This window comes from Cetorhinus maximus, chromosome 7 (genome assembly GCF_964194155.1).
Source record: "Cetorhinus maximus chromosome 7, sCetMax3.hap1.1, whole genome shotgun sequence".
In the NCBI taxonomy this organism is placed as follows: Eukaryota; Metazoa; Chordata; class Chondrichthyes; order Lamniformes; family Cetorhinidae; genus Cetorhinus; species Cetorhinus maximus.
This window is the reverse complement of record NC_135885.1, coordinates 91,599,342-91,622,697: the sequence shown is the minus strand read 5'-3', so window position 1 is coordinate 91,622,697 and position 23,356 is coordinate 91,599,342. Positions and strand designations below refer to the sequence as shown.

Here is a 23,356-nt window from a genome sequence, read left to right as displayed (position 1 = left end):
TCAGTGCTCCCACCATTGCTGCTCAGGTGCAATTCCTGTGGGATACTGGAAAGCAGGCTTGTGGGGGCTGTGTGTATCTTGTGTGTGCGTGTGACTAATTTAATTAAACTGAAGACAGTCAGGCTGCAAGGTTTAAATCATCAAAGGGATAGATGTAAAAGCAGACATTTTGAAGTGGAGATGAACAAGCTAAGATGGGATACAGGTAAATAAAACATAAATAGGAATTTGTATTAGGAGATGAATGAGGAGTTGAATTTTTAGCTGTTGAATTTCAAAGGGAAAGAAAAGGAAGTTTTTCAACTGGCAAAGATCATAAATTAATAATGCAAGTTATTAAGTTTATTTTCCTGAAAATAGTGGCCATGTGAGATCTTGAAGAGTGTGCTGTGCGAAGACAGACTTGTGAAGGAAGCAGCCTCCAGCCACTCCAGAGAAGTGTCTGGTTGTTCCAGAAAGCAAGGTTTTGTTACAAGTCTTGGATTTCTATTGGTGAGTGAGAGGGAGAAAGAAGCTCTGTGAGATACCTCCCCTATAGCAACAGTGGGTGCCTTGTAGTAATATTACTGGATGTTTTATAGATTAAGAATTGATAGGTGCTGTTGCCTGGAAAAGGGTGTTTATTTGCGAGTCCAGCTAAGTAGAAATTTTTTGGGAAATGCTGTAAACCTAAATTTAACACTGTAACTGTAATCTCATGTGCTTAAGTTTTATTTTCTTTCATTGAAACATAGAAACTAGGAGGAATAGGCCATTCGGCCCTTCCAGCCTGCTCCGCCATTCATTATGATCATGGCTGATCATCCAACTCAATAGCCTGCTCCCGCTTTCTCCCCATATCCTTTGATCCCTTTCACCCCAAGAGCTATATCTAACTCCTTCTTGAAAGCATACAATGTTTTGGTCTAACTCCTTCTTGAAAGCATACAATGTTTTGGTCTCAACTACTTTCTGTGGTAACCAATTCCACAGGCTCACCACTCTCTGGGTGAAGAAATTTCTCCTCATCTCAGTCCTAAATGGTCTACCACATACCCTCAGACTGTGACCTCTGGTTCTGGACTCCCCCCACCATCGGGAACATCCTTCCTGCATCTACCCTGTCTAGTCCTGTTAGAATTTTATAAGCTTCTATGAGAATCCCCCCATATTTTTCTGAACTCCAGCGAATATAATCCTAATCGACTCAATCTCTCCTCATATGTCAGTCCCGCCATCCCAGGAATCAGTTGGGTAAACCTTCGCTGCACTCCCTCTATAGCAAGTACATCGTTCCTCAGATAAGGAGATCAAAACTGCACACAATATTCCAGGTGTGGTCTCACCAAGGCCCTGTACAATTGCAGCAAGACATCCCTGTTCCTGTACTCGAATCCTCTGGCTATGAAGACCAACATACCATTTGCCTTCTTTACCGCCTGCTGCACCTGCATGCTTACCTTCAGCGATTGGTGTACAAGGACACCCAGGTCTCGTTGCACATTCCCCTCTCTCAATTTATAGCCATTCAAATAATAATCTGCCTTCCTGTTTTTGCTACCCAAATGGATAACCTCACATTTATCCACATTATACTGCATCTGCCATGCATTTGCCCACTCACTCATTTCATTAATAAATGTTCTAATTCAATATTTAAAATCTGCAAAGTGGTAGTGGAATCTTTACTTCTGACTTCAGTACACATAGCCTCTCGTAATAAAAATACAAATTGCAAATCGTTGTGATAGCTTGACCAAGTTCCCCTTTGGGATTTGGTCAGCCAGGCAATAACCACCTGCCATATCATAACATTCCTCATCATGAGTGTTCTTGTGCTGTGCAAGCTGTCATAAACTGATCCTGGTGTCTTTTTATCATGGCATCCACAAAACCCATCGCTTCTCTATTGTCGTATGTCTTTCACGCCCACTTTTTCCTTCTGAGCTTGTGTTGGCTGTCCATTTGGGCACTTCACCAAATTTCTTTAGGCAGACAAGTGGCAGAAGGAAGTTAATGCAGGGAAGTGTGAAGTGATTAATTTTAGTGCGAAGAATGAGGAGAGGCAACATAAAGTAAAGGGTGCTATTCTAAAGGGGCTTCAGTGACAGGATGTGGAATGCACTTCCCGAAACTGTAGCGGAGAGATATTTAATCGTAGTATTCAAAAGAGAATTGGACAATAATCTGAAGAGAAAAATACTGCAGAGCTACAGGGAAAAAATGGGGGAATGGGACTGGGTGAGTCGCTCTTGCAGAGAGCCGGCATGGACTCAGTGGGCCGAATAGGCTCCTCCTGTGCTATAACCATTCTTTCCATGCTTCTATAATTGGGGTTTCACTTGAGCACATATCAAGAGACACTTACTAAAAATGCGGTGTGGTTGAATTTGGAGGTGAATGTTCACAATGCTTCACTTTATGAACATTCACTAAATGTAAGACTGAGTAAAGACTGACTCCAATATCATCCTTCACCAACTGGATTTCTGAAATAGAAAAAAGTGGTCTTGAACCCACAACTTTCTGACTTTGAGGTGAGAATGGTATCAACTGAGCCACAGTTGACAAAGAAAAGAATACATACTGAAAAATATTTTGTATTTTTAAGGTATAGAATTTGCAAGTATTTATATTTTCCTTAGGACATACCGTGGATTTTCTATGGTATTGCTCATGGTGATTTGGAAGAAACCCTAAAGTGTGATGTCTTAAGTGCGACGAGTCTGACAATAAGTCATAAAATGCCCACAACACTTTGTGTCAGCAACACACCAGGCTCACAATCTTCGGTCTGTCCGCAAGCATGACCCAGACCTCCCTGTTGCTTGCCATTTCAACACACCACCCTGCTCTCATGCCCACATGTCCGCAATGGCCTGCTGCAATGTTCCAATGAAGCGCAACGCAAACTGGAGGAACAGCACCTCATCTTCCGACTAGGCACTTTACAGCCTTCCAGACTTAACATTGAGTTCAACAACTTCAGATCATGAACTCTCTCCTCCATCCCCACACCCTTTCCGATCACCCTTTTTCCAATAATTTATAAAAAAATATTTTTCTTTTCCCACCTATTTTTAAACTTATTTCGATCTATTGTTTTATCTCCATATTTTATCCCATTTCGATCCCTTCCCCCCACCCCACCCCACCCCCACTAGGGCCATCTGCCACTAGCTTGTCCTGCTTGCTACCCTTAATGTCCCCATTAGCACATTCCTTAGATAATATCCCCACCGTCAACACCCCTTTGTCCTTTTGTCAATGACATCTTTGGCAATCCCTTCTTTGCCACCATCTATCACTGGCCCCCAATCCAGCTCTACCTGCCCCATCCCCCTCTACCAGCTTATATTTCGCCTCATTTCCCTATTTCCTTAGTTCTGATGAAGAGTCATACGGACTCGAAACATCATCTCTGTCAGGCCTGCTGAGTTTTACCAGGTAGTTTTGTTTTTGTTTCAGATTTACAGCATCTGCAGTATTTTGCTTTTATCACAATCTATTAATATCTTTAGGTGTTGCACAAGGTATAGGCTAAGATTCCCTTTTACCTGTCTCTGCCATATTTGTTTGCTGTTTTTCTGTCTCTTTTCTTCTACTTCTTTGTCCCTTTCTCATCTCTGCAAATTCTCTCTCTCCCAACTCCTTATTTTCTCTCTTCCCTATTCTGCTTTTCTCCCTTTCTTCTACCTCTTTAACTAAATCAAAAACAGTAGGCTGCATTTGGGGTACAAGTTAAGAAGCTCAACTTCCATTCCATCTCTTCCCCCACAGCATCCTTCCCTTGCAATGTTAACCACTGTCTTCTTCATCTTCTTGAGTTCTTTGCCCAAAGATCCAACCCACAGTGCCACAACCCCCACACAGGTAGGGCAAAGAGGCAGGTCCTGAATCCACCCAAACGGAAGGGGGATCAATCCTGTTGGCAATAATCTGGTCCATACTGTCCATCCAGCCAACCCGCCCCTCCCAACTGTCCGAGTTGCTGTGGCAACATGTGTCTGGAGCTAAGGATAGCAATGGTAAAGGCTCCAATATTCTTTCTATCACATGGCTGACCAGGAATCTCTCCGGGCTTGCCGCCAGCCATTGGCGTACATTGGAAGGATTTACAAGGTGTCTGCCCACATTGGAATGCACCTTCCTTTACCATCAAGTCCTGGAGTGGGACTTGAACCCAGAGCTTCTGGCTCAGAGGCAGGGACACTATCCACTGTGCCACAAGACCTCTTACAACCACTATCTACCCACTCCCAATCTGATCTCTCCAACCAGGCAAAATGGTAACCTCATTCTGTTTCCCTCCATTGCTCCCAGCTTAACTGTGGCCCCCAAAGAGAATCTGTTTGCTTTAAATTTAATTCACTTGTACTTTTAGAACAATTCAAATTTGAGTGAGATCATAATGTCCGTCTTTCTCTCCAACTGTCTCTCTCGCACATATACCTGCTAGCAATCGGAACTTGAAATTTACGTAAAACAAATTGAGTTGCCTAGGGACAACCCAGTATAAATGTGGACAAATACTTAGGATTGTTGAAGGCTGACAGAAATACATGACAAAAAACATTGCCAGTTAGTAATTAAAGTCTGAAGTGTGGTGTCATTATTCCACTATTCAAAGGCACAAAAAGGATGGTGTGAAGCTATAGGATAAAACCAGCAGAAAAACAAATCAGAAAAAGGGTTTTTTTGGTTCATTATCCTGAGCACACTACCAAACTTGGAAAGATTGTTCATTCTTGGATAGTCTCAAGGATCTACGGAGCAAAGACACGCTTCTGCAAGCAACCAGAGGCACAGCCAAAGGTGCATCTAGAGTACAAAGGCTTAAGAGATTCTTATAAATAACTAGGTTTAACATAAAACCTAAAATACAAAATCATTAAAATATATATTCTGCAGTGTTATACTTTTTTCAGACTAGCATCCATGATGCTTAATGTTCACGAAGTGTGTCACTAGCTCCAGTGGCAAAGCAAATATTCAGTGAAGAACCAAGATCAGGTGACAAAGTTGCTCACTCTTTGAAAATGAAAGAGCTAGGAAAGAGCTAGGAAAGAGTGACAGATGTCACACATAACTAATTAAAACTGACTTCTCTCAGTGTTAATTGTGTTACATTATACAAGCAGCAAAAAGGCTGCTTGGATATCAGCCTCAGAGGTGTTCACTTCAAAATACATCCGATCCGAGTGCCTCGGGAATAAGACACGCCTATGGGGTTAAATAGCCACAGTTTATGGAAATAGTTCTTTCTTGCAGAAACCAAACATATCTTAAATGTCTGATCAGCCAATAAAATCTAATGACCGAGTGCTATGACATACCAAGCAAGCAGACAAAATCAACTCCCACTGAGATCACAACTTTGTGCATTATAAATCAATGAGATCAGGCAGAAGCAAACCCCCCTCAGAAAGCAGCAAAATACATCTGTCCTAATTTTCCCATCTTAATCTAGTAGAAAACTATGATGAAACACAAGAAAAGTTCTTAAGACTTAAACAAAACTGAACTTAAATCCATCTCAATCTCCCAAGATAAACTCCCACTAATTGCAGCAATGTTGGTGAGGCTGCTCAGATGTGTCAAGTTACTCGGGATGTTTAATGGCCAGCAAATCCATCACTCATACATCACAAGACCAAAACAAAACTCCCAAGGATGATACAACCATTTAAGGAGCATCCCTTGCATAAAAGAAAAATGGGACAAATTCTTTCCAATGACAAGGCCACTCACTACATTCATTTGAGATGTTATTTTTCAAAATACTATCAGTTAGATTCAAAGATGCTACTTCAATACTTAAGCTTCCCTAAAAAAAAGAGCAAAAACAGATGAAATAGAAAAATGGGTTTCTGCGAATGAATGGGTTAAAATCAAAACACTCCAACAGAAATTCAAGCAAACAAATTGTATCACAGGTGGGAAAATTCTGAACCAAAATCCATGCCATTTGAGGATTCAAATCTAATTTTGGACTTCATCAACACTGTTCTATGGAAAAAGCTCCTGTCAGAAAGTGATTCTATTTTTTCAAAAATGACATGAAATTGAGAACTTGACCCTTAAGGTAAGATAATGTTATCCATATTCTAGAAGGTCAGTATACTTACAGATCAGTATAGAATTTGCCGACTGCTTGTAGGAAAATGCAACGGACTTTTGCTAGTGAGGTTACATGTCTACTAGAGGCAGAACATGCTGAAAATAGTTGTTTCCACATTTACTGGGGTGGTGTTAAACTACATAGAATGAGGTCCAAGTATGCATCAGTTGATTATGTGCAAAACTGAGCTTCGCCACATCACTAATAGCAATTTATGATTCCTGTGTTGCTAAGCTCTGTCTCCTGGACAACAGTTTCGATATCCAAGAACATGAGGATGTGTGCTTTGTTGACCTCCAAGAACAGGCCTCAGAGCAAATCATGTTTGTTTAACTGAGGAAGCAGAGCCTACAAAACACATTCCACAATATGCATCCCATAGTTACTTTAAAAACATGTTGGTTGTGGGGGGGGTACAGAAAGCTGAATGCTTTGCCACAATGGGGATACAGCTTCTCGTGCACAGGGATAACTTAACTCCACACATAGATTCTAAAGCCACTTGCCAGGCATAGTCCTGATGGCCTCACAGGCAACTGTCCAAAACAGTTGGATGCAGCAGCACACCTGGAGTGCATGCAGCAGAGCTCAACTCTGACCGCAATCTCTCCCTCAGACATCTGGTCAGTGGAAAGTTCAATTAATATGCTGCACAGAATATGCAGTGAATGATCCTAAATTGGCGCTCTCACACTCAGTTTTGTTCCTGTTTCGGAAGCACTTTTCAGATTGGAATTATTTTAGTTAATGATATTGCTTTTTAATTAGATCATGGGATGAGGGTTTCAGGCAAGGCAAGCATTTGTTGCCCAACCCCAATTGCCCTTGAGAAGGTGTGATGAGCTGCCTTCTTGAACCACTGCAGTCTATGTGGTGTAAGTACACACACAGCACTGTTCAGAAGGCAGTTCCAGGTTTTAGACCCAGAGACAGTGAAGGGGCAGCAAGATAGTTCCAAGTCAGGATGCTATGTGGCTTGGAGAATTTGTAGGTCCCATGCTTCTGCTGCCCTTGTCCTTCTCGGTGGGAGAGGTGACGGCGTTGGGAGTTGTCGAAGAAACCTTGGCAAGTTGCAGCACTGCATCCTGCAGATGGCACACACTGCTGCCCACTGTTTGCTTGTGGTGGAGAGAATGCATGTTTAATAAGGTGGACAGGGTGCTGATCAAGCAGGCTTCTTTGTCCTGAATGGTGTTGAGCTTCTTGAATGTTGTTGGAGCTGCATTCATCCAGGCAAATGCAGAGTATTCCATCACACTCCTGACTTGTGCCTTGTAGGGCCAATGGGCAGGTTTTGAGAAGTCAGGAGATGAGTTACTCACCACAGAATTCCTAGCCTCTGAGCTGCTTTTGTAGTTATCGTATTTATATGGCTGATCCAGCTAAGTTTCTGGTCAATGGTAACCCCCCAGGATGTTGATTTTTTTTTTCTACAACTTTTATTGTCAATGCCTCTGAGTGAATATATTAAACAAGAACACCATATTGTTTCAGCACTGCAGTGTCCTTGGCAATTTTGCTTTCAACATTCTTCTCAGCTACCTTCTTCAGTTTTAAAATTTTCTTCTTTTTCTCATAGTGAAACTTGGCTTTTTCTTTCCGCTTCTCTTCAAGAGTGGCTGTAACTGCCTGGTATTTCCAACCAACTTCATGAGCAAGGCGACCAAGGAGAGCAAACTTACGAGTTGGCTTCAAACGTACAATCTTCAGGGCTGCTGGCACAACCATACGTTTCCTCTTGTCATATGGAGGAGGGATCCCATCAAAGACCTTCAGTCTGTCCAAGGCAGCTTGACCTCGCTTTGTCTTGTGCGGCAACATACCTCTTACAGTCCTCCAGAAGATCCGGCTTGGTGCTCTGAAGTGATATGGGCCACGAGAGGGGTTAGTATTCATCCTCTTGCGCAAAAAAGCAAGATACTTAAGTTTATTTCGGTAGAAGTTCCCAGAGATGTTAATCCCTTCATACCTCACCACCACCACTTTGTGGCCTTTTCAAAAGAGGAGAGACAAGTTTCAGTATGACTGAAACATTAGGTACGGCTAAACAAGCAAACTGGATCATGATACAATTGTGCTTCAGATGGTAGTGCATGAAAGTATTCTCATTGAAACCTTCAAAACTAAATCATTCATCATCCACATCCTAGACGAAATGCCTTACAACGAGGTTACAAGTAGTGAGTAAATGAAGAGTACCTAGTAAGATCTGTTTAGCTACAATGGCAGCCAGGCGGCCAAGGAGGTGGCCTCAGCCATCGAGGAGCAGGACCTTGTTGAAGCCGTCCGCCATGGCGACGAAAAGGCTCCGGGATTTTGATGGTGGATAGTGAGGCCACTGAACATCATGGGGAATCGGTTAGATTCTCTCTTGTTGGAGATGGTCATTGCCAGGCACCTGTGTGGCGCAAATATTGCTTGCCATTTAGAAGCCCAAGCTTTAATGTTGTCCAGGTCTTGCTGCATGTGGGCATGGATTGCTTTATTATGTGAATCGTCGCAAATGGTACCGTATACTGTGGAAACATTAGCAAGCATCCCCACTTCTGACCTTATGATGGAGGGGAGGTCATTGATGAAGTAGTTGAAGATGGTTAGGCCGAGGATACTGCCCCAAGGAACGGCTGAAACAATATCCTGGAGTTGATATGATTGGCCTCCAACAACCACAAACAAGTGGAGAATTTTCCCTCTGATTCCCATTGGATTCAATTTTGCAAGTGCTGCCTGGTACCACTCTTTGTCAAATGCAGCCTTAATGTCAAGGGCAGTCACACTCACCTCACCTCGAATTCAGCTCTTTTGTCCACATTTGAACCAAGGTTGTAATGAGGTCTGGAACCAAGTGGCTCTGGCAGAATCCGAACTGTGCATGGTGAGCAGGTTATTGCCAGGAAACTGCTGCTTGATATCACTGTCAATAACACCTTCCATTAATTTGCCTATGCTTGACAGTATACCAATGGGGTGGTAATTGGCAGGATTGGATTTGCCCTGCTGTTTATGGACAAGACATAACTGGGCAATTTTAGATGCCAATGCTGTATTTGTACTGCAGTAGTTTAGCCAAGAGCAGGAATAGTTCTGGAGCGCATGCCTTCAGTACTACAACCATGATATTGTCAGGGTCCATCGCCTTTGCTGTATCCAGTGCATTCAGCCATTTATTGATATCACGTGGAGTAAATCAAACTGGCTGAAGATTGGCATCTGTGAACCTCTGGAGGAGGAAGAGGAGGTAAATTATCCACTCAGGACTAATGACTGAATGTAATTGCAAATGCTTTTTCAGCCTCATCTTTTCCATTGGATTGGTTCCCCCATCATTGAGGATGGGGATGTTTGTGGAGCCCTCTCAGTTCAGTTAGTTGTTTAATTATCTATTACAATTCACAACTGGATGTGGCATTGATTTGGTTGTGAGATCGCTTAGCTCTGTCTATCACCTGCTGCTTCCGATGTTTAGCTTGTATGTCATCCTATTATGTAGCTTCATAAGTTTTATGACCCACCCCCCGGGTGAGGTTCCCCAAAGTTCTTGGTCCAGGTGAAACCCCTCAATTTGTCACCATCTGGCTGGGACACCCCCGAATTGTTATGCCCAGGTGAGGGGGGATGAACTGGCTCCCTGTCTTTAATTGGTCACAAGAAGATTTAATCTAAAAAGGGTCCCTTTCACAGATCTTTATCCCAGACCCAATCGTTCTGGTTTTGAAGGAGCCAATTTTTTCAGGCTTTCTTGAGTTAAAGGTAAGAGTAAGTTTATTAACTATGAAAGGCTAGAAAGGATAAAACAAATGCAGATACGGTCATACAGGTTAAAAGTAAGAATTGAGCTTGAAGTAAAATGACGCGCAGTGACATCTAGCGTGCGTCCCAACGTCACCATGTGTCATTCAGATTTTCAGTTCGGCAGATGCACACCCGAGTCGGCTGCGCACCCGCCGAACTGTCAAAGGCCTATTAAGACCAGTTAACTATCAATTAAATCGATAAACCGAGGCCAACCTTAAGGCGACCTTAACCCAGGCGACCTTCGCACTTTTCATGGAACCTCATCGACGAGCGGGATGAGGTCTCATGAAAGTTTTTAAAGGTTTGAAAAATCTTTTAATAAAATTCATATACATGTCCCAGCTCATGTGACAGTTTCACGCGAGAGGACATGTCCTAAAAATTTTCTTTTACTTAATTAAAATTTTTAAACTTAAACTAATCTTCCCGAGGCAGCTCTGTGCCTCAGGGAGATTTCTGCGCTCTTTCGCGCACATGCGCTTCCGGGCGCGCATCACGCTGGATGGGCCTTAATTGGCCCACCCATATAAAATGGCAGCGATTGGTTGCGCGCGCACCCGCACATATACACACACACACACACCACCCCCCCCACCACCACCACCACCTTTTGTTATTGGAATGTTGTTTCGAGTGGGGTTCAGCAAGGCTCAGTGCCAGGTCCCTTGCTTTTTGTGGTATGTATCAATGATTTAGATTTAAGTGCAAGTGGCCTGATTCAAAGGGTTGCAGATGGTATGAAAATTGGCCACCTAGTTGATAGTGTGGAAGAATGTTGTGGATTACAGGAAGATCTCAATGGGCTCAATGAGTGGATAAAAAATTACAAACAAATTCAATCCAGAGAAGTGCGAGGCAGCACATTTTGAGACAGAAGACAAGGCAAGGGAATATACAATAAATGTTTGGTTACTGAGACGCATAGAGGAACAGAGAAACGTTGGACTGCATATCTACAGATCTCTGAAGATTAGATGGGGTTAAGGCACTGAAGGTGGCATATGGGATACTTTGCTTTATTGGCCAAGGCATAAAGTATAAGAAATATAGGAACAATGTGATCATATCAGAGGGTACCAGAATGTTGCCAGGAATGGAAAATTTTAGCTATGGCCAAAGATTGGGAAGGAAGAGGCTGAGGAGGGTTTTATTTGGGATGTATAAAATTATGAGGGGCCTAGAGTGGACCTACTTTTTCTTTTAAACAGAAAGGTCAATAACAAAGGGGAACATGTTTATAATAATTGTAGAAGGATTAGAAGAGAGCTGAGGGGTAACTTTTTCACCCAGAGGGTACAGGAGGTCTGGAATTCAGCGCCTGGAAGACAGATAGAGGAAGAAACCCACATTGCATCTAAAAAATCACTTGGATAAGCACATGAAGCACCATAACCTGCAAGACTAGATATTTTATCTTCTCATTCATTAACTTCAGAAAATTATCTTATTAACATGACAAATACTCACCAACAAATACACCAAGAAAAAACATTCCAATTATGTCACCAAGTCCCCTCCCTCAGTCCAAACAAAATTTAATATATTACTACATTAATGAGCCTCCACCTCATTGACATAACTGACAATGAGCAGGTGTGTGATGCAATTCATATTAACACTCAACTATTGCAGATTAAACTAATAATGTAAAACAGACATTTGATTTTCTCTTGCACAGTTCACAATCTGATCTATTATGTTTTCTGGAAACAGAAAGCCACCTGTCTTTATTAGAACCAGTCTTTGGAGAATATCTCAGATTTCCAACTTTTTTCCTGCTTATTTCTGTAGAACAAACCCACAATCTTCATTTACTCAACATGCAATTTTACTGTACCTGCCACTGCACCAGAATGTATTCAAATTAGTGGGCAGCTAGCATTAGTCAAAACTGTAGCTGAACCAAAATTTCATAAATTAATGATTAAACATCCAAATTTTAGAATGACTTATAAAAAATATTAACCAGTGTCATGACCATAAGGCATGAAAGGGATCATAAACTGTTTACATCAAACCTGATTTTCTGCTTATTTAAAAGTAGACTTTGTTGGACGAAAAACATGGCTGCTACAGGTCACATGATTTGGAAGGTGACTACAGTTCTGGAGACTTCCAACAGTAATTATAAACAAAGCTCAACCTACATCCTTGTGGAATCTCACATCTATCATTGTGTGGGCCCATAACAGCCAATGAAACAGCCTGGACATATAACAAAGAAAGAGTCATCGAAACTTGTTATACCTGTGGAGGCGCTAATACCCACCTTCTGTCTCCTAAGGTGGGCAATGGATTTTGACCAGAGAAATAGAAACTGATTGTTAACCTGAAACTGACTCATTAATGTGCAATACCACATGCCCTAAGTTCCTTTGGTCTTTGGAAAGTTTTAATGTTACATTCTTGGACTCCCAGAGCAGCCTGCTGTTAATATCCAGCCTGCGAACACCAAAAGCATGAGTCCAGGCTGACAATAAAGCCTGCCTCAAGTCTCCGCCTCCTCGAAGCCTGGTTCTCTGGAAGATTCCTGCCATTACCCAAAGAGTGGGCCAAGTCTCTGGATACCAACATCATCTTGCTGCGTCATCACCAATTTTGAAGAAATTTGGCAACTTCTGCTTTCAGCCAGTTGAACCCGCCTGAACTTCAATTCCTACATGAAGGAACCCTCACTGGACTCTGACACTCACGTGAATTAATATCCATATCTTTGGGTTTTTTCGTTTTAAGTTATTCCTCGTTGTAAAATACTTCTTTCCTATCTCCTTTTTATGTGCTTGCTTGTGTGCGTGCACGCCAGCCATTGCAAAGGCCATCCCCTGGGTTTGAATGTGTTTTGATTTAACCCTAAAGAGAGTTTGCTGTGAGTCACTTTAAAATTGATTTCTCAAACAGGGGCTTTGGAGAAATACGCCACAGTCCATTTCAAAAATTAAGTCACCTCTGTTTACGGACAGACAGCGAGAAAAATAAACAAGTTCAGTTTGCCTCTCTCCCCTGTCCATAACATCGGATTAAAGGGCACAGGTAAGAATCACACCAGATAAAAATGTGTGTCCAAGCATATTGTTCATCCAAAGATTTTGTAATACAATTTTCCCAGTGTTATGATATGGCAGGTGATATTTGCTGGGCTGACCAAATCCCAAAAGGAAACTTGGTCTGACCATCACAACAATTTTGCAATTTTTACTTATTATGAGAAGGTATGTGTACTGAAGTCAGAAGTAAAGGTTCCACTACCGCTTCTGGAGATTTTGAATATTAAATTAAAACTTTTACAAAAGAAAGCTTAAATACACAAGATTACAGTTACACAGTTAAATTTAGTTTTACATTTCCCCAAACGATTTCTACTTAGCTAGACTCTCAAATAAACACCCGTTTCCAGGCAACAGTCCCTATAGATTCTTAATCTATAAAACATCCAGTAAAATTACCGCAATGTCCCCACTGTTGCTAGAAGGGAGGTATTTCACAAGCTTCCCTTTCCCTTGACAATGGAAATCCAAGGTTTATAACAAAACCTTGCTTTCTGGAATAACCACGCCCTTCTCTGTGGTGGCTAGAAGCTACTTTCTGCACCAGACTATGCTCACACAGCACACTCTTTAAGATCACATGGCCAGAAACACCTCAAATAGCTTCCAAGCTTTTGTTAAATGCATTTTTCTCCTTTCATCTTTAAACCCATTGTTTTTAAACTTTCTTTCAAAAGTTACCTTTCCCAGAATCTAAAATATTTCATATTGTCTTTATGGCCACCACTTTCGGGGAAAATAAACTTAATAACTTTGCTTTATTCCTGTATGACCTTTGCCAGTCGTAAAACGTCCTTTTCTCTCTTTGAAATTCAACAGCTAAAAATTCAACTCCTCAGTTATCTCCTAATATAAATTCCTATTCATGTTGTATTTACTTGTATCCCATCTTAGCTTGTCTAATTCAACTTCAAAAATGCTTGTTTTACACCCAACTCTTTGATGATTTAAACCTTGCAGTCTGACTGTCTTCAGTCTAATTAAGTTAGTCACACAGACACACACACACTCCCACAAGCCTGCTTCACAGTATCCCACAGTAATATTGGAAAAAATTATATTTTCTTTACACCAGCTGCATAATATATACAATAAACTGTGAACTGCATTAATGTCAAGTATCTATGCAATAACGAGGGATTAACACTTTATTTCATGTTGCAGTGGATCAAAATGCCAAGGTGATAAAGTTTCTTTCTTAGCTCCCCTAAATTAATCAGCCAATTTGGGCAACCCAGTGAGTAGCGAAAAACATAAGCACTTTAGAACAATCCGAGATGTGCAATTCGGTTATAAATGCAAGTTCCTTTCTTTATAAAAGCAAAAATGGAAAGTTAGTTCATTCACCTCATAAAAGTGTTTAGTAGCGGGGGCAAGTTTCATGGGCAATTTAAGTTGAGGACATATGGGGAAATGGGGAGAAAGATGAGGGTTCAAGGTTTGGTCAGGTAGGAGCTTTCTGAGAGGTTGGGCTGCATGGGCAAGAAGAGACATTAACCCACAAGCTACTTGGTTTGTTGTTAGAGCTGAAGGGGTGAGGCGCTGAGGGGATGCAAGGAAGAACAGACAGTTGACGCCTGAAGCTGGGGGTTATCTTGCTCTCGGGGATGATCCTAGAATAGTGACTAAATTTGGAAGATAAATAACGAGGCTTGATAGCACTTGACATGGTCCAACAAGATGTCGATGGATCACGAAAATAGTTGTGCACCAGATACATTCAAGTTTGGATCCTTTGGAGACAAGGGAACAAAGGAGAGCAACCAAAGTGGGAGAGTATAATGGTTTTACAGGGAACAGGATATCAAATGTACAGGAGAAGGAATAGCTAAGCAGATTGATAGCTGCAGAAGAATCATGGTGAATGGTAGGTCAAAGATTAGGTTATTGGTATGGACACGCAGTAGTACATGATTTGGGAGTAGAAATTTTTCCTGGATTGGGCATGGATAGGGGATGAGCATAGTGAAAGATACAAGTGGTTAGAGATAACTTGTCTGTGTTCAGAGACCATAGGAGTAGAATGGCAACATGGGATGATAAGGTCAATGACTATAAATATGGGTAAGTAAGTTCATGTGGAAGGTGAGGTTTGAGGAGGACAGTAACATCAGAAGTGCATCAGGCAAGGCGAATTAAGATGGAGGTTAAAGTCAGAAATGAAGACTCCATCAATGTTGAAGCTGCAGGAGGACAGCTCAGTGGGCTAACGGGGAAGCATTAAACAGGAGGATATTAACTGAGGAAATTCCTTTGCACGCGCTTGTTTGACTAAGGCTATTTCTTCCCTTTATCAGGAAGAAAACAGACCATATGGTCCTCACAGTGATCCAAGCTACAATACTGAGTCTTCACTGTAGCTCATTTTAAAACAATGCCTTATGAAAATCTTTTTTTTAAAAACCCTAACAAGCCAAACCAGGACAAAATCCTTCATTTTTGCAACAACTTAATCTGAAACTGACTTTCAGGTTCATATTGATCTATTCAAATTACCTAATTGACTTGGTGCCTGATGCAAATAAGGGCTACATTTTCCTATTTCAGATAGAATCCTACCCCAATCCCCCACAATCAAAGCACTAAATCCTGCTACCCACAGAACTCAAAGCTGAAACAAAGACAATGTAAGTAGTAAATTTTGGCATGCAATTTCTAATTAACTTATTCATAACCATAAACACAGCCAAATAAAACCATAAATTTACATTTTTTTGCCAATATAAAACTAAGGCTTTATGGTAGTGTGGCTAATAAAGGTGACAACAGTACACTGCCAATTTTTTGTTTCAGTATTATATATTACTCACAGGAAGTCACGCCATTTGCTGCTTAATGTTATAAAACGAACAATATATTTTCAGGGTCATTGATTTATAGCAATTGAATAAGCCAAATTGTAACTTATTTTAAAAGCACTGTTGGTGTTTTGAGGCTAATTTCTATGATTATGCTCATATCTGGCAACTTAAAATTTAATTTTAATAATGATCCAGTGACTTAACTATGTAGTTTATTCCATCACAAACTTTTTTTTTAAAAAGCCAAAGGAACAGAGCAAAACCACGGGGCAGGTGCCCCAGGTTGCATATAGAATATGTCACAGCACTATGAAAGGAGGCCTAAAGGTTGGTAATGTCTGAAAACATTTGTTATGACACAGCAGTTGGTAAAGGCAGATTTGTTTAAATCCCAGAGGGAAACTTGAACTACTGCCATAACCTATATTTTCAATTGGTATGTTTGAGGTGCTACTCTGAATTCAGGAATAAGACCACCGAGCCTCGAAAGGTTTTTTTATATAAAACTAAATTTAAACATTTATTAATTTTAAAATTAAACACATACACGTCTACAGATTATTACCATAATAACTTTTAAACAAATCCCCAAATTAATCACTCCCAGGTAAATCTTCACCAAGGCAACAGTAGCCCATAGACTTTAGACACCAGGCAAAGCACATTTGACCTAATGAATTCAAAATGAGGATCCTTTCAATTTGTTTCCTTTGCAGACAGTTGGAGGCTTACAGGCTGGTTAGATCTTAAATGCCTCTGACTTACACACACAAACTCCCTTCTGTTTATACCTAGCTTCCCCTTTGTATGTAAATTTTCCATTGTATCCTAGGCTTTTAGCGTCACATCTTCTAACAATAACATTTTCATCCCACTAATTTTATTAGTGATATAAACATATTGCTTGGTGTCTCCCAGCTAAATGTAAGATCTCACCCATTCTTTTGAATGGTTTATTTAAAAATACAAATTGCCTCCTTGACACCTACGTTTCTAAACTTCTCCATGTTTATCTAATTACCACTTCAAACTTACTTCTTTCTATACATCAAAGCACCCAGGCTAGCTGGCTCTAATCCAATTAAGACACACATACCCCACTACAATTCTATTTAAAAAATAATTTCCAGTAACATTATAGACATTAATATCTCTTCATGACACATTAAATATGAGCACCAGGAGAACATCAGATGTGGGTCCAGGGGAAAGGTGATAGTTTGAAGAACCAGGAGCTGGGTTGCTTTCTGATGGAATGCTGGAAGAGACAGTCCTAATATTTGGGAACAAGGAGAATTTATCAGGGTCTGATATACCAGTAGATGCAAAAAAGGAGGGTGTCAGAGTCCAGGAGCATGATCAGAGATGCAAGAGATGTATGAAAGCAATGCCACGTTTGGCAGTGATGGAAGGGTGGATTTGAAACATGTCAGCAATGAGGTGATGGTAACGAGGAGTGGGAGTTTTCAAGAGGTGGACTTCAGGGATTAGGATCTTGGGTTTGGATGTGCAGTTCATGGGGTGATACTGAAAATTACATTGCAATGGGGAACTTCCTGAAAAAAGGAAGGGGAGGGTAAGAAATGGTAAAATTTGGGGATTGGGAAAACAGCATGGGGAGGGTGGAATAAAAGTAGGAACTGGGGAACAGTACAAAGGCTTGGGTTGAAAGAAACAATCGTGGTGTGCTGCAGTAGGGGGGAGTACCAGAAGGGGTGTCAGAAGAACCAGCAAAACAAGCTGTGTTATTTAGATGCACCACTATATATCATGCATAGTAAGCTGCACACCTTCTCCAATGTAGTTATTCTTGATGTGACACTATGCTCATGACTTTCCCAAGCAATGACTGACACTCTTCCCCCAGCATCCGCATCCAATTTATGCAATTACAAGGCCATCAACCTAGTGGAGTTGTTTCTATTCACTTGGACCAATAACGTCACAGGGAGGGGAGTAGAAGTACATACAAACATACGAATTAGGAGCAGTTGGCCATTCAGCCCTTGAGCCTGCTCCAACATTTGATAAGATCATGGCTGATCTGATTGTGGCCTCTAATCTACTTTCCTTTGTGCCCCTTGTAACCCTTGACTCCCTTATCAATCAAGAATCTTTCTGACTCGGCCTTAAAAATATTCAACGACCCAGCCTCCACTGCTCTCTGGGGAAAAGAATTCCACAGACTGACAACCCTGAGAGAAAACATTTCTCCTCATCCCCATCTTAAATGGAAGTCCCCTTGTTTTTAAAATTGTGTTCCCTAGTTCTCATCTCTCCCAGAAGTGGAAACATTTTCTCAGCGTCCACTTTCTCAATAAGACCACCTTTCATTCTTTTAAACTCCAATGTAAGTACGCAGGCCCAACCTGCGCATTTACTACACAAAATAAGAGCTCATGGTGTAGGGGGTTAACAGGTCAGCATGGCTAGAGGATTTGTTAGTTAGCAAGAAGCAGAAAGTAGGGATAAATGGGGTATTTTCGGGTTGACAAGCTGTAACTAGTGGAGTGCCACAGGTTGGGCCTCAACTATTTACAATTTATATCAATGACTTGGATGAAGGGGCCAAATGTGTGGTTGTTAAATTTGCTAATGACACACAGATAGGTAAGAAAGTAGGTTGTCATGAGGACATAGAATCTACAAAGCAATATAGATAGGTTAAGTGAGTGGGCAAAAATTTGGCAGATGGAGAAAACGTGGCAAAATGTGAACTTGTCCACTTTGGCAGGAAGAATTTCCTCATGATCACCCCTTCATCTCAGGAATCAGTCAAGTGAATCTTTTTTGAACTGCTTGTAAAGCAGTTCTTTAAGAGGGGAGGCCAAAACTGTACACAGCGCTCCAGACATGATCTCACCAAGGCCGTGTACAAGTGCAGTAAAACTTCCCTACTTTTATATTCCATTCCCTTGGCAATAAATGGTAACATTCCATTTGCCTTCCTACTTGCTGCGCCTACATACTAGCTTCTTGTGATGCATCTACCAGCACACCCAGATCCCTCTGTACCGCAGAGTTCTGCAATCTCCCTTCATTTAAATAATACACTGCTTGTCCATTCCTCCTACCAAAGTGGACAAGTTCACATTTTCCCACATTTTCTCCACCTGCCAAATTTTTGCCCACTCACTTAACCTATCTATATTGCTTTGTAGATTCTATGTCCTCTTGATAACTTGTTTTTCTACCTATGTGTCATCAGCAAATTTAACAACCACACATTCAGTCCCTCATCCAAGTCATTGATATAGATTGTAAATAGTTGAGGCCCAGCATTGATCCCTGTGGCACTCCACTAGTTACAGCTTGTCAACCTGAAAATATCCCATTTATCCCTACTTTCTGCTTCCCATTAGCTAACAAATCCGATAGCCACGCTGATGTGTTAACCCCCTACACCACGAGCTCTTATTTTGTGTAGTAAAATTTGAACGTGGCACCTTATCAAGTACCTTTTGAAAATCCAAGTACACCACATTGACGTTGCTAGTTACTTCCTCCAAAAACCTGAAATAAATTAGTCAAGCAAAACCATGTTGACTCTGCCTGATGACATTAAGATTTTCTAAATGCCCTGCTCTAACCTCCTTAATAATAGATTATAGCATGATTCGTTATGACAGATATTAGGCTAACTGGCCTGTAGTTTACTGCTTTCTGCCTCCCTCCTTTGCTGAAGAGGGGAGTTAGATTCACTATTTTCCAAACTAACAGGACCTTTCCAGAATATAGGAAATTTTGGACAATTACAACCAATGCGTCTACTATCTTAGTAGCCACTTCTTTTAAGACCCTAAGATGCAGGCAATCAGATCCTGGGAACTTGTCAGCCTTTAGTTCTAATAGCTTTCTCAGTATCTTTCCCCAAGTGATTGTATTGTTTTAATTTCCTCCCTCCCTTTCACCACTTTATTTACAAGTATTTCTAGGGTGTTATTTGTGCCTTCCACAGTGAAGACAGAGACAAAATACCTGTTCAATACTTCCACCATTTCCTAATTTCCCATTATTAATTCCCCAGAAGCGGGGCCGGTTAGCTCTGTTGGCTTGATGACTAGCATGTGGTTCAGAATAATCCCAATAAGCGTGGGCTCAATTCCCATTCCGGTTGAGGTAGACTTGGGACCTGCATTGTCGCCCTGCCCCTGAAGATGGGATGGGATGCCCCAGGCTCACTCCCAAGAGGACCAATATTCGCTTTCATTACTCTTCCTTTTTAAATACCTGCTTTGTTACAATATATTTCTAGTTAGCTTTCTCTCATACTCTTTTGTTCTCAGAGATCAGAATTCTGACCAAAGGACCATAAGACTTGGAGCAGAAGTAGGGCATTCGGCCCATCGAGTCTGCTCCACCATTCAATGAGGTCATGGCTGATCTCATAATCCTCAACTCCACTTTCCTGCCTTTTCCCCATAATCCTTGATCCCCTTACTGATTGAAAATCTGTCCATCTCAGCCTTGAATATACAACACATAACTACTTACATGCAGAAACAGCATGCGATAGACAGAGCTAGGCGATCCCACAACCAATGGATCAGAGCTAAGCTCTGCAGTCCTGCCACATCCAGTCGTGAATGGTGATGGAAAATTATACAACTAACCAGACGAGGCAAATCTACAAATATCCCCATCCTCAATGACACAGGAGCCCAGCACATCAGTGCAAAAAACAAGGCTGAAGTATTTGCAACCTGGCATCACACCAGCACAAGTTTGTGCACGTTATTCAATCGTCATGGGATAAATGTCTTTTTAGACTGATGGCAGCACCCTATTAGTGGAAAATATCATTTGCATCGCCACTGCATAGTAGCGTCGAGAAACAGGTTGCTTAACCTGCTCAAATTTTTGAGATACTTTGGCTTTCCAGGGTCTATCCCAATGATTAGCTGAATGAATCAAACAATATCTTCCTCCAGTTGATCATAATAGGTAGAGTACAAACAGTACTCAACTAGTCTACATTTGCAAAACGCGAATGAAAATGTCTACTATCGGACGTGATTCTGTGATTGGGCATCACTTGGTGAACAGTCCTGAATGCGCTGATAGTTACATAAACAACTAATTTAAGATGATCAGTCAAGTTCGTAATGTGGTTCATTTACTCTTGCTATAATTGATATACATTCATATGCAGGGACCCATTCTCTGCAAGCACAAGGAACGTGTTCAAGCCTTGCACCTTTTTTGAACTACCCAGAAGCGAGGGGAGCCCATACTTCCCTGTTGCTTTCTGCACGGCAATGCCTCAGTCCAAGTCAACTTGCTGCCACTCAGCAACCCCTTTCCACTTGTAGTATACGTTATGATCATTTGAAATTTGGCATTCTTACGTTTATACTGATGAGTGCAAGACAAAAAGCTTCAGCAGAATGTCTCTCTCTTCAGCAATACAGTTGTGGTGTTGAGGGCCAATCATCTCAACCACAGGTCATCGTTGCAGGAGTTCCTCAGGTTAGGCTCAACCATCTTCAGCTGCTTCACCTTCCCTGCACAAGGTCAGTAGTGGAAATGTTCACAGATGCTTGCACCATTTGCAACTCCTCAGATATTGACGCAGTCCACGCCCACATGCAGCAAGACATGGACAACATTCAGGCATGGGCTGAAAAGTACCAAGTAACATTCACACCACAGATATGTGAAGACAGATGAAGAGAAATTTTTTCTCTCAGGCGGTCATGAGTCTTTGGAACTCTATTCCTCAAAAGGCGGTGGAAGCAGAGTCTGAATATATTTTAGGCAGAGCTAGATAGATTCTTGATTAGCAAGGGGGTGAAAGGTTATCAGAGTGGGCAGGAATATGGGGTTGAGATTACAATCAAATCAGCCATGATCTTAGTGAATGGCAGAGCAGGCTCGAAGGGCCGAGTGACCTACTCCTGCTCCTAATTCATATGCTCATATGTTTGTACAAGTGCCAGCAATGACCATCTTCAACAAGACAAAATCCAACCATTGTCCCTTGACGTTCAACATTAATACCATCACTGAATGCCCCAAGATTTCCAACAAGAGAGAAGCAAAGCATCTCCCCTTGACATTTAATGACATGACCATCACTGAAACCCCAAAATCAACATTCTGAGGGCTGCCATTGACCAGAAACTTAACTGGACCAGCCTGTGGCTACAAGTGTGGGTCAGCAACTGTGAATTCCATGGTGAATAACTCACCTCCTAATTCTCCAAAGTCAGTCCACTATCTACAAGGCACATGTCAGGAGTGCGACAGAATACTCTCCACTTCCCTGGATGAGTGCATCTCCAAAAACATCCATTAAGCTCAATGTCATCCAGGACAAAGAAACCCATCCACCACCTTAAATATTCATTTCCACCACTGCCAGTGCACAGTAATAACAGTTTGTACCACATGCAAGATGCACTGCAGCAACTGGCCAAACCTGTTTCAACAGTACCATCCAAACTCCAACCTCTTAGAAGGGCAAGGGCAGCAGGCATTTGAAAAACCACCATCTGTAAGTTACCCTCCAAGCCACACATCATTCTAACCTGGAACTATATCGCCGTTCTTTCGCTGAAACTGAAGCAAAAACCTCAAACGCCTTTCCTAATGGCACTGTGGGTGTACCGATGCTACATGGATTGCAGCAATTCAATGCAGCAGCTCAACACCATCTTCTCAAGGGAAATATGGGATGGGCAACAAATGCTGACCTGGCCAGCAATTTCGAATCCCATGAACAAAAAATTACTTTGCCATCCACTCCAGTTATTCAATGACTTCGCCTTCATACTAATTTAGTTCTGGAGCAGCAAAACCATTGGAATTCTTTCTGAAGTACCATAAAACCTAACGCTCAAAATGGTAAAAATGACTCCCCATTGAATTCATGGAAATGAAATCTTGCTAACTTTTAACATTAGCTAACAAAGTGGCCATTAAGCTGGTGAAAATACTTTTGAATTGATTCAAAGGTTCCCTGTATGGCAATTAAGTATTTAGGAAATATTCATTCTAAAAAATGTTTCGCAAAGTTTAGGTGAACATCTTTCTTTCTGAAAGATGATCAGTTTGAACTGTAAACATTTTCACTTTGAAGAATAGTAGAAAATGCTCTCACTACATAAATGTAGTCACATTTCACTTTGGAAGCACATAGTCTCAGGTAAAGATTTTGCATAATAATCTGCTGAAAAATAAAATTCCACACAACAGCGTGTTCGAACAAAATGGTGCAAAGGCTGATGGCACTAATTTCTTATTGCAAATAATTCCTATATGCATAAGTGTAATACTAACTATCAGAACTTGGCAGTTCATTCAGTCATCATGGATACCATGAAGCTAAATCCAGAGCTACTGTTAAGGTCCAATAACGTCCACATCCAATTATATGATCAGAATCCCATTAGGGAAGTCTCTGCACAAGGAGTGAATTCTCAAAATATAGTCCAGTATTTTTGAAATGGTGTTAAACTGAATATGACAAAAAAGAGAAACCCACTAATGTTTCCCACCGCAACTTTAACATGTTCTCAATAATACCAGGGAGCCACCAATTACCTATCAGCCCCTTTGAAGGGCTACTTTACTAAACTGAGGATTTTGCGAGGATTATGACGAATCTCGACATG

The 23,356-nt window shown here is 41.3% G+C and overlaps 1 protein-coding gene and 1 pseudogene across 2 annotated transcripts in view; both read right to left on the bottom strand.

Moving 5' to 3' along the window:
- The window catches only part of LOC144682943 (protein diaphanous homolog 3-like), a 786,894-nt gene that overhangs the window by 707,388 nt on the left and 56,150 nt on the right, over positions 1-23,356 (bottom strand). The gene's annotated exons all lie outside the window — the stretch shown is intronic.
- On the bottom strand, positions 7,521-8,405 carry LOC144682942 (large ribosomal subunit protein uL13 pseudogene; annotated as a pseudogene). The gene is made up of 2 exons (XR_013577134.1): positions 8,300-8,405; positions 7,521-8,091 (listed from the first exon to the last, which is right to left on the bottom strand). The product of XR_013577134.1 is annotated as a large ribosomal subunit protein uL13 pseudogene (transcript).